The sequence below is a fragment of the Camponotus vicinus genome, unplaced genomic scaffold, assembly GCF_025532165.1.
Source record: "Camponotus vicinus isolate PSW18456_S1 unplaced genomic scaffold, iyCamVici1.0 SCAF_8, whole genome shotgun sequence".
Lineage (NCBI taxonomy): Eukaryota > Metazoa > Arthropoda > Insecta > Hymenoptera > Formicidae > Camponotus > Camponotus vicinus.
The window spans coordinates 8,525,716-8,538,406 of NW_028141980.1; the positions used below are offsets into that span (position 1 = coordinate 8,525,716).

Below are 12,691 nucleotides of genomic sequence, written 5' to 3' on the forward strand. Positions count from 1 at the left end.
GCCGATCGATAGGCTGCTGGAAACCTGGCCGAAGAGAGGTTCACCCGAGATATTTCGCTCCCTCTCGAAGGGAAGGAGGCCTAACCGCGCCTCTCCCTTCCTCTCCGCGTCCCCCTTCTCTTCAATGGGGGGACCCCTACGAGCGCGGCATGAGACAGGTTTCCTCTCTCGGATCCGTTACGAACTGCACAGAACGCGTTTCTGGTCGTGCACATTTTATTTCTCTCACGCACGCGCGGAGAGAAAGAGAAAAAGAGAGAGACAGGGAAAAAATTATTAGCGTTAAAATTTTCCGTTACACGTCCCCGGTAAAAGAGATTAAACGCGTCTGCGACGAAGAATAAAAAGTACGCTCTCGAAAATGTTCAGCCTTCGCATTCCGGATTTAAAGGACACGTTGTTCGGAATTTTTACAAGATTTACAAGAGAGACACCCCGGGATAGTAAGGTACGCTATAGACGACGTAAATTCTATGGATCTTGAACTTGGCGAGCATCGATTCCACATGACTCAAATGTTTGCACAGAGAACACGACGGGTCTCTAGTCTGTGTGTATAATGTACGGTATAAAGCAAAGACCTCTAACGCGTCGCACGCGGAGAGACATGACGTGTTTTCTAGTCTCGAGTACGTTTATCGCGTTTCACGGACAGCTTTGCGCAAAAGTTTGCACGCTCGCTTCGCGAGCGAAGCGCAACTTTTCAAGCGACTTTTGTCGCGCACATTAGTTTTGCATCCGCAAGTACGAGACAAGGTTTCCAGCATTTTACCCCACTTGATTCTCCTCTCCTCGGCAGCTACGCATCCTCCAATTTATCACTAGGAGAAAGCTCATCATCTCGATATTCTTATTCTTGTAATTTACCATTTTAAATTTGAATTTCTTAAAAATTAAACAAGAGAGAAAGCTCTTCATCTCGATATTATTCTTGTAATTTACAATTTTAAATTTAAATTTTTAAAAATTATGCAATATTTATTACTGTTTGATTAACGATATTTGTTAAAAATTTTTTAAAAATTAGACGATATTTATTACTGTTTGATTAACGATATTTGTTAAACATTTTTTAAAAATTAAACAAGAGAGAAAGCTCTTCATCTCGATTTTCTTATTCTTGTAATTTACAATTTTAAATTTGAATTTTTTAAAAATTAAGCAATATTTATTACTGTTTAATTAACGATATTTGTTAAAAATTTTTTAAAAATTAAACAAGAGAGAAAGCTCTTCATCTCGATTTTCTTATTCTTGTAATTTACAATTTTAAATTTGAATTTTTTAAAAATTAAGCAATATTTATTACTGTTTAATTAACGATATTTGTTAAAAATTTTTTAAAAATTAACCGATATTTATTACTGTTTGATTAACGATATTTATCAAAAATTTTTTAAAAATTAGACAATATTTATTACCGTTTAATTAATGATATTACTGTTTAATTGATATCAAAGGGAAAATGCACCGATGCAGACGCTAAGCTATATCGCATTAAGTGTGTCGCGAGCGGGCGCGGTGTGGGAAACGTCATGCGGCCGTCATGCGAGAGCATTTAGGAGAGAAATGGAGTATATTATAGCCCCGCTATCTCTCTCCGATCGGCCACGCGGACTACCGTCGTTTCGCTCTGCTGCGATTCGCGATGCAATTGGACTGTGGAATTTAGTGCAATCTCTGCGTTGCGTTTAACATAAGTGGACGTTTAACGGCGAGCACTTGTCCATTATTTATTTCCAACTTCTCCGTGATAAAGCGCCCCAGGTCAACGTACGAGCAATTGATCCTCGGAAGAGAGGTTCGGTCCGAGAATCCGATGAATTTGGAGAGAGAATCGCGACTTTCCTCTCCGTCTCCAAAGTTGTCAACGTTAATATACGAAAGCGATGAGGAGATTAATCGATGGACGCCAAACTTTCCCCGATGGAACGATTACGATTCCGAGGGGGAATGAGCGATTTAAATCTGAATTATATTCAATATCGGCTAAACGGAGAAATTCGGTCAATCGATTCCGCGATATCAACGTTCCTCTCGTTCCATTTTCCTTTCTCGATATGAACTAATAAAATAGCGCCATTTCGTCGAAATAAAAGTAGCGTCCGGCGGAATAAAATTGAGTAATGCGATTCTCGATTTAAGTTATACGAGGCCGATTAAAGTAATGATGAAAGCTGTCAAGAGAGGTCGAGATGAAATTATGTCCATGAAAATAATTCCGACTTATTGTCGACTCGAGTCGTGAAATTTTCGAAGAAGCCATTAAAACTTTTCATAAAAGTAAATTAAATACCTTCCCTTTATTCATGATTCGATGACAGAAACAATTGAATAAGTATAGATAAAATCCAAATCTTTCATCCGATTATCAGCTGACTATCAAATGATTGACTGAACGAATTAAGCGCAATTAATTTTCTCCAAAGGCGCAGATAGAATCTTCATGTGAATAACGCGATATATCATGTTCCTAAAAATATATAATAAAATTATAATAGAAAAAATTCTTCCTCAAAGAATGAAACATTCTTGCGAGGTAAACAATGTAAATGAAGGAAATACTCGCAACGTTCGCTTTTAATTTCCTTCAAAACGTACGCGTCACACGCGAAACGCGAAGCACTTGTGTTCTCGGAACACGTGCGTCATCGTAATTTACGTAATTTAAATATAAGCGCGTGTCACTCGAGCGAGAGGACGGAAGATCACGTGGCCGACTTTTGGGCAAAGAGAGCCAGTTTTTCCGAATCTGCGGGCAATAAGAATCCTCATCCAAAGATAAGAGTATCGACAAGAATATCCAGACATCCATCGCATGGTCATCCCGCTGGCGAAGCGGGATTCGGAGATGTTTCGGAGGCGAGAAACACGCGCGAGAAACACGCGCGAGCAACATCTCTCGCGATCTCTTTCCCGAGCGCGGGCAATAACGGGTGAGAAAACGGCATTGTTCGCCGACGCCGAGGAACCTAACATGCGGCGCGTATCGAGCGCGCGCGGAAAGAGGCACACGCAGCAGATGCATGCGAATCGTCGCTGGTCGCGCGCGCGACCAGAAGCGCCAGTACAGTCGCGATGGAAAGTTCGCGCCGATGCGTCCTTCCCTCTCTCTCTCTCTGTCTTTCTCTTCTCGATAACGCCTTATCAGAAGCCGTTTACGACACACGCTCTCTCAAAGAAAGGGACCACGCGTCTCGAAAAGAATTTGATACGATACAAAGGGAAACCGGAAACGCGATAAAATCGAGATAGGTAATCGTAGGTAGCCTGATAATTTTTGTAGATCCCCGAAAAAAAAATGTATGAACCCAGGATACCGGTTACGTGAAGGTTAGCTGAAATTAACGCTCGGCAGATGCTGGTTAAAGCTAGGTAACCGCATTTCCGGACGATACAGATGGAATTGTAAGATTGTAGTAAACGGCGGCCGGTGATTAAAGTCCGATCGGTTGCGAGTATCTCTCTCTCCTTCTCTCCAGCGATCGTTCGATCTGGCAGCGCCCGCTGGCCGCCTCGTATCGACTCGTTCCGTTTAGTCAGAAGCGCCCTAAGACCACGAGAGCCGTATCGACACGTACGGGAGCACGAGACGGAGCTACTTTGCGTCGATACTGTAACGTAAGGACAAATCGATGTAAAGAGAGAGAGAGAGAGAGAGAGAGCGTTCATCGCTCGAGCGCGTGGAGCCGGTGAAGGCGTCGCTTGAATTCGACGACGCCATGCGAGGATGAAAGAGAGAAAAATGGTGGAGCACGTTTTTTCCTCTTTTCGGAAATCTCTCGGCAACGCGACCAACGTGGCCGCGATATTCGCCTCTTCCATTTTTGCGATTTTTTTTCACGAGTCGTACCACCGTTCGCGAGTCCCCGGATCGGCGGAAGGAAGCGCGTTCGCGCGGCCGACGTACGGGCGTCGGGAACACGCTTGTGTCGCCGGTGCATCCGCGGCACAAGCGTTAATGATGGCGCGCGATGGAACTCGAGGAACGCCATCGCCGCTCGTCTTCGTCGCGTTGCTCTTCGATCGTCGCGACGGGGTGCGGTCGCGTAGACGGGAAATTATTCCGCGTGTATATATGTGCGCGTATGCATACGCGTGTATGTGTGTGTGTGTGTGTGTGGTATAAAACGATTTACCTAAATGCACACTGCTCGGTTCATCAGGGGGGAGGTACAGGCGGCCTCATCGATACACACTGCACTCGACACGCGGGGGTAGAGGGAGAGGGGTGGTGGCGAGAAGAGAAGGAAGTAAAACACTACACTACGCGACACTTTGCGAAACTGCACCACCTCGGCGGAACGCGGTCCTCGTTGTCTCTGCCACGGCCGTGAGACCGCCAGCTCCGTTTCCGACGATGCGCGGCGCTACGTGCGTCGCTCACCGACTACGTCGCCCGTAAGTGGCGCCACCTGCGCTCCCGCGCAGGCGCGCGCCAGTGGCGGGAAGTACGAATCGTTTATAACGCGCGTTCGCGTCCAACTCCTCCCTCTCTTTTTCTCTCTTCAATCTGTGAATTGTTTCGAGTATTTTTCAAGCAGACCGATCTGAAGTTTAATCGACAAGGATTTTAAGGAAATTTAGATGGAAAAATTAAAAAATTACATTTAAAAATGAAAATAAAAGTAAAGAAAAAAGACTTGTATGCTCCCCCTCTTGGCTCTCCCCTAATTTTGAAATTTTTATTCAAGTAAATTGATTTGAAATTTAATTGATATAGGAATATTGAAAAGATATATATACGTGGAGAAAATAAAAAATAAAATAAAAGTAGAAAAGAGATTTATTTTCTACAATATAAGACTATTATATTTCTCTTATTCTAAGCTAGCAAAAAACAAAATTAAAATTATTAAGATTTATTGGTAATTAAATAAAGCTACAAAAAATTTAAGAAACGAAAATATTCCCCAATAGTGTATAGAAATATTATATATTTCATTTCTCTTAAATGGATTGATTTGAAATTTAGTCGAGTTTTAGAGACGTACAGAAATATTTATATAAAAGAAATTTTAAAAACTGAATTTAAGAATAGAAAGTTAAAGTAGAAAAACAGGAGGCAGAGAAAGAGAGATTTATCTTTTACGAGATTATTACATTATTTCTATTATAATCTTTTTAATCATGTTATATAAAACATTTAATTTTAATAAAATGTTTATATAGTTGATGTGATTAAAATATTATTAGTAAGATTTAATAATCATATACTTCATATACTAAATCATATACTTTTTTAATATAAGAGAAATATAATAATAGTATAATAAGATATAATATTACTTTAAATTATAAATTATATGAGCAACTTAATTATAGACGAATCATATTTGAACACTTCTCAAAAATAAAGCATTTAAAAAATTTACACTTTTGAATAAAAAAAAATTTATTTAATCTCGAATTTTAATTTCTCTAAAAAGATGTCTTAAATAATTTCATTTTTAATTCAACCTAATGTACGTTTCTTAACATTAAAAAAAAGTATGCATTTAATTAAAACGCTATCTCCAATTTAATACTCTTTATTTTTCAAATGCTTTAAAAAGATAAGGTTTTCATTATTAAAGAAATATTTTAAGTTTTTGCGAAAAAAATCTTAAAATTACAAAAACCTTATTATACATGTATAATATTATTATTTATATTCCTATATCTTAATAAGATTTTTTTATAAATATTCGTATGAAATGTTTGCGTTTAGCATTATTTCATTACCTAGATTTGCCTATAATAAGGGATTTTAAAAATAAAAGAAGCAGAATTGTATATTATTATATTATTAAAAAAATTATTATTAATATTTTAGTGTAACTTTTTAATTCTATTCTTGCTTAATCTGCTTATCGTATTTGTGGTTCACATTTCGCGCAACATCTAATGGTGGATTATTTCGCGTGTTTCAAACAATTCGACCAAATGCGTTATACGCTACTAATTGTTTCGTATGCTCACGCTACATTACCCGCGAATGAATTTAACTGACGTTCAACGAAAACTCGATTACCACGTTTTCCCCAACTTGTTCTCTTTCTTTTTCTCTCTCTCTCTGTCTCCCTCTCTCTGTCTCTGGTAATTCAACTTTCCTATGGACTTGAAGGACGGTCAGTTAAATAGGTCGTTCGTCGAAGGTGTAAAAGTGAACGTTATCGAAACTTAATAATGAAACTATATAAATCAAAGAACGACACCATCCGAGACAATACGAGTAATCTCGAAGCGACTGAATTGAAATTTTTATCGACAAACCGCGCCAAGCGCACTTCATGTTCTATAGAAGATATGCAAAAATATATGTCTGTTATTGAAATCTCTTTTGTCAACCGTCTCTCTCTCTCTCTCTCCCTCAAATTGAATAATAATGTCGCCCAAAACAAAATCAATTGTATATTAAATAAATTGTTTTGTTTAAAGCAGTGCGGAAAAAGAGGAGGGGAAATAATGATTTTTCGCGAAAAAAGATTTTCATTTTAGAAATGCTTTTTATTTTGGACCTATTGTTTTGCGCTCTTGCTTCTCTCTTTTTCCTTGTCTGCAAGTAAAATGTTTTTATTTCAAGCGAAATCGTTTTTACCTATGAATAAAAAACAGTTTTATTTAATTTTTTAATTTCTGATTTACAGAACTTGTATTGTGAGTGTTTAAAGAAATCGTAGGGAACGTACAATTTCTCAAACGCATCTCAAATATATCTGCATAAATATGTCGGGTCAACAATCAAAAAGTACGATATAGTATCCGTTTCTATTGCGAATCTAATTCTGAAATTTATATTGCTTATTCAAACACAAAAAAATTACTTTTTTTCCTTTATTTTTAACTAGATACATGAGCACAACTTTTCTTACTGCGATGCTTTTAGAAGGCCGTTTCTTCACCGCAGCGGTATGCCACAGGTACGCAACCGGAAATTTAATTATCATTTTATGCGCGGAAAGCAATTATCGGAAATTTAGTTCGAGATGGCCAATAAACGGCCTTGCTAGAGAATAATAGTAAACGCCATTATTTTAACATTGAATGAGCAAGTTATAAAAGAGTAAGCTTAGGATTCCTTCTTTATGACTATTTCGGACGGTATGCATGTTATCTCTCGCTGTAATCCAAATCACACAAATGTCGATAGATTTTCACTGGATAATATTGTATAATTTCTGATATTAAATATCTGTAATATATGATTAATACTAAAATAATATTAAAACTAATAATCAAACTATACTTTGTTATAATAATTACATATAATAATCAAGAGAAAACTTGAAATCCCGATAAAATCTATTGAAATTAAATAAAAGATGGAATTATATTACACATATCTGTAATTTTTATTCAACTCGTCCAATAATGTACGAAATGATGTGAAAATGTAAGTAGATTTTTTCCTGGATAAATTGCCAGAGGAGAAAATTTTTTGTGTCATAAGTTATTGATAAATTTATCAAAAATTGTGTCACAAATTATCGATAAATATCAATCATTTTTGATAGATACAGATTATTTTATTTATCGTATTTTTTATGTTTCAAATCTCTTTCTATTTGACGTCTATGAATGTATATCTATATTGTTACATGAAATGTTTACTTTATCGATAAATCTTGAACAAATAAGAGCATATTTTTATATTTTCCATTGATTCTGTACAAAAATATATAACATAAAAAAGCAGCATCTGTTACATACGCAGTACAGAGTGATCAATATTATGCAATACATGCAATAAGAGCGTGCAAATCAAGAATATTTTCTGCGCAGATATTAATATAGATATAAATCAATACGCGTGTTCTAAAACGAATGACGAAACGAAAGAATATTCGAAAGATTGTTATTATTGCTAACAATCCGAGTCAATTATAATATCTAACTTAAATTATAATATTTATAATTATAATTATAATATTTATATTTATAATTATAATATTTATTATTACAATTAAATTAAATTATAATATTTAATTTAATTTAATTTAATTTAATATTACAATTTATTATATTAAATATATAATATTTAATTTTATTAAATTATATAATAAATTTCGAATTTTTTGAATGTGCTAATTCGCAGGAAAAAGAAGGAAAAGCTAATCGATCGAAGCAAGCCGGATCATTGACATTTTTTAGCGAAAGAGAGAAAATAATTATCGAAATAACGATTCTCTTTAAGTTGATCAGCGCGCGATTTTTTCCTGTTTATGGACTAGAACCGGAAACACTTATTAATGAACTTCCATCGTGTAAAATTCATTCTGCAAACGTTTACATTATCGGCAAAATGGAGATCGTATAAGCACGCGACGATGAATAATTTATTTTATTACTAGCGAACGACAAAAAGCAATGCTCGTAAATGTAAGTGCTTCATAAAAGCGGAAAAGGGACTCGCGTAAATGGTATCGCGATATAAGCGAGATTGTCGTCATGAAAACCAGATCGTCGGATTGTCTCTCTTGTATCCTCTTCTTATCCCAAATTAGTCTTTGTTCTTTCATATCGACTCCAAAGATCGGACTGAATCGAGATACCGTAATCGTAAAGAAAACTATAAAACGGCTCTCTAAACTCGTAGTTTCTCTCTACATTAATCGCATGCTATTCAACAGTTATTGTCGACTCGCTTGAAATCGCTTTGTTTTTCAATGCTTGAGATCTCGTATTGAATCGCGAGATTGAATCTTTCTCTTATTTTCGCTTCAAACAAAATAATTTAATTATATATATAATTTAAAATAATTTAATTTGAAATAATTAATTACAATACTTGATTTCATATTCTCTGTTCTTCTCTGCTCCATTCTTTATACAATTAAATTTCTTAACAGATTAAAGAACGAGATAGGGGTAACTCGAAGAAATCCACGTGTCAGGAAAAGTTTTCGCGAACGAGATCAAATGCCTAATAAAGTTTCCCATGATCGAGCAAGAGTGAAAGTCTCGGATGACGTTATTGGCTTTCGGATTTCATTCGAAGATTTTGTCGTTATAGAGATGCTTAAAGCGCTCGTAATGCTTAGTTTCCCGGTGAATTTACTTAAAATGTAAATTAAGTTTGAATTCGGAATCTCGCGCAAAACCGCACCGACCATTCGCGGTGAAAGAAGACTAATTCTATTTTGGTTTAAACTCGAGTTCAAGTTTGGCACCGGCATCCAAAGCGAGATTATTTTTTTCCAATCTTTATTCGCTTCGATTTATAGTCATGATCCTACTTGATATTTTTTAACGAGCTCTTGAAAACAAACATCATCCGTTTGTAATGTTTTTTTTTTTATAAAATACGTATCATGTATGTGTAATTTTTCTTGTGTAAAATATTTAAATCAGATGTCGACAGAAAGATTGTGAGAATTAGGGGTGAAGTTATAATGCGACATTCTGCAGAGAAAGTATAGACAACCCTTCGGACTAAACCGAAAGAGAGCTTAGAATTGACACATGAAATGAGACACTTGGTGTCGCGATAAAATCTCGGCGCGAACTCGATGATTTGAGGGTAACTTCCCTTCTGTAAAAATGAAAGAACGCGATATCGGGATAAGTCGCGGAATTGAGGGATAAGTTATTGAAGCCCTTCATTTACAGTTATTGAAACGCAGAGTCGATAAGTATATCGTCGCAAAAATAAATTTTTACCAGTATTTTTTTCTTTTTAATTTCACTTTTATACCCTTGCAAATATATCCCCATAATATAGCCCATAAATATACCCCAACACAATATTAAAAATGAAGATGTTGATTTAATTTATTGTTTTCAAAAAATATTCGTAATAAATCATAAATAAAAAACAAATATGTCAGAATTAACTGATAATAAAAAAAATACGAAATACTATAACGACACGAAAATGTCAAAAGTAAGAAGTAACAATATCAATTAGATATTAAATTGTTTCTTGAATTAATTGTCATTGAAATTTTCTAATAAAATTTATTGCTCGCGAAATAAGTTTTCAAAAAAATAATCAAAAATAAAGTTAATTGTCTAAATGGCTGTACTTTATACATTCTAATCTGCTAATGAGACAACTCTAAATTTTTATATCTCAAAACATAAACTGAATCACTATCGTGAAAATAAACGAGCAATTAATTTTATAAATAATAAGTAATCAAATAATAAAATTATAAATTACTCACTCCTTGATTGCTCCGCTATCATTGGATATCAGTCCGAACATAATTTTCCTCTCTCGCTTATCCTTTGCTTGTCTCTTCGTGGCACTCATTACACGACACTTACTCGTGTAAAAAACACAATTAATTACGATCGTACATGCATTAATATCATAAACACTTGCGCGGCATCTTTTATATCACATCACTTTCGATTAACGCACAATATGCACTTTAGCTTATATTGTGAATAAAAGTTGAAAATTTCTCACAAAGTTACAATCTACTCAATACTAAAAAATAGCGTTTGAATTTATACAATATCATCTCTATTATTAATGAATAATATGCATATGAATTTTATAATAATTTCATTTACTGTAGCACAAACAAATAAATATACAAATGAAGATTAAAGATAGATATCTGCAGAATACAATATTCAAGAATAGAAAAGACTGCGCGATAGAGTTTGCGGTCGAATAGATATAAAATATAAAGTAAAAAATATAGAATAAGTAAAGATATATAGAATAAATTAAAAAAGTAGAAAATATAAAAATAAATATGTAATATATACTTCAAATGTGTTATTTAAAACATAAAATGTGATAAAATGATTTATTCAATCAAAATTTGACATGCTTGATATAACAATGGCATCTTCTTGGATAATAGATTTTGCGACAATGTCTATCTTCATATTTATCTTGCATATTTATTCACATCTATTATATAATAACACATAGCAAAAAAGGAATAAATAACGAAGATAATAATTTTATCGCGTTATCTGATTACCGATCTACAAGTAATATACGAATTTATTACACGTAAATATTATAAAATGCATATGTACGCGAGATCAATAATGACTGTATATATGAATTAAACGTATCATAATGAGGCTCGAGTCAATTTGTTTTATACTTCCGATGTTTTGTTAATGACTAAAAAATTGATAATTATCATCGGTAGCTTTACTCTCATATTTCGCGATGTTAGACGATTTAATGGAAATTTCAAACGATGATTAATTGAGACGCGATAATCGCGAAAATTTAATCGCGTTGATAAACGCTAATTATAATAATCGTAGGCAATAATCGCGTTTTGAGAGATAACACGACTGAGCTTCTCGCGTTGCTTCCTACTCGCTCGAGGCACGAATGACAAGGCCATACGTATATGTCATATGAACAATAACAATAAACAATAATTATTATACGTCGCGAGAAGCAAAAATCAAATATCGTGTGACAATTAATTATTATTGCGATGGAAATATTTAGAATAATAAAATAATTATTATAAAATAAATTTACACGAAATATTCTATTTCTTAAATTTCAATATTAAAGGTTAAATGTATACTACGTGTAAGAAATGAATGTAAGAATGATGACGCGTCTTTGTGTTTACACTTGTAAGAATAGCGACGCGTGTTTACATACTCGATGGTATGTCGAGGTGACATAGTGGGAGAGCGTGCCTCGCTACAAAACATATCGGGAAGGAGAAAAAGACCGATAGAAAGTTAAAAAAATTAGTATCATTATTCTATCGTCATCTCTTTCTTCCCGTATATTAAAAAAGCCGTATTATCTTTTCGTAATTTCTTTTACTTTCGATAGCGATTTCGTCAAATCCTCTCGTAACATTAGTTTCCTTACATTTTTTCATTATAATTTAATCAATCGATGTTGCAATTTATCACTATACTTCTTCAATTCGACAATCATTAATGAATTACGTTTAAATCGACAAAAAGTTCAAAATAAAAAATATTAAAATCCAAGCATTTTAAGAAACAATTATCATTATTATACTATTGATGTTATTTGTGTAGCAAAATTCAAATGAAAAAGTAAGTCGCTCCATATATTATCATGTTATTATTATTCGAGATACAATCGCATGACAAGCATTACGAGGTGCCAAATCATACTCTATAATTACAGAATTATAAATTATCAGCCTGCGCTCGATTAATTAATTCTCACGATTGACGAGCATACCGAGGCGACGACTATTTATCAAAATACATATATATTTCACGCGATATATACATATCAAGTAGATATTCAAATAACAAGAATAGAATTTATAAATTATCATCATTTCATTATGATCTTTTTACGAACGATAATTATTTTCTGAAGTCTGTCATCAAATATTTTTCGTCGATTTATAAATTAATTTAAAATTAATTTCGGAGAGACTGAAAACATAATGTATTTTTAACGTAGTGATATACAAATAGCAAATCGGAAGATTAAAATGTAATAAAAACTAAAAATGTAAATAAAATGTAATAAAAAACTATAATGTACGTTGAATCTTTTATTAATGATTCGTTTGGGATTTAACATAAGAGGAATAGAATATTCCATATAATATATTATTCATATAATATATTATCCATATAATATATTATTATAATAATATACATTATCCATATAATATATATTATTTTGTGGTGAAAAAATGCGTGAAATATTTCTATAGCGACAAAAACTTGTCAGACAATATTTGAATCTTTACTTCTCGCGGCGTATAACAGCCTA

General features: G+C 33.9%; 1 protein-coding gene and 1 long non-coding RNA gene across 6 annotated transcripts in view; one reads left to right on the forward strand and one right to left on the reverse strand.

Moving 5' to 3' along the window:
* Positions 1-12,691, reverse strand: part of Mub (poly(rC)-binding protein mub) — a 111,345-nt gene that overhangs the window by 41,141 nt on the left and 57,513 nt on the right. For 2 of the 5 annotated variants that reach the window (XM_083105680.1, XM_083105679.1), the window contains exon 1: positions 4,140-4,354. The exons of 2 other annotated variants lie outside the window; for them this stretch is intronic. The gene's annotated coding sequence lies outside the window, so the exon portion shown is untranslated. Of the gene's footprint in view, positions 1-4,139; positions 4,359-12,691 lie in introns of those variants that run through there. One more of the 5 variants, XM_083105676.1, reaches the window with a different exon arrangement.
* LOC145975318 (uncharacterized) lies at positions 3,548-7,270 on the forward strand. Its single transcript, XR_014439948.1, has 3 exons — positions 3,548-3,621; positions 6,630-6,730; positions 6,831-7,270. It is a non-coding gene; the product is annotated as an uncharacterized LOC145975318 (long non-coding RNA).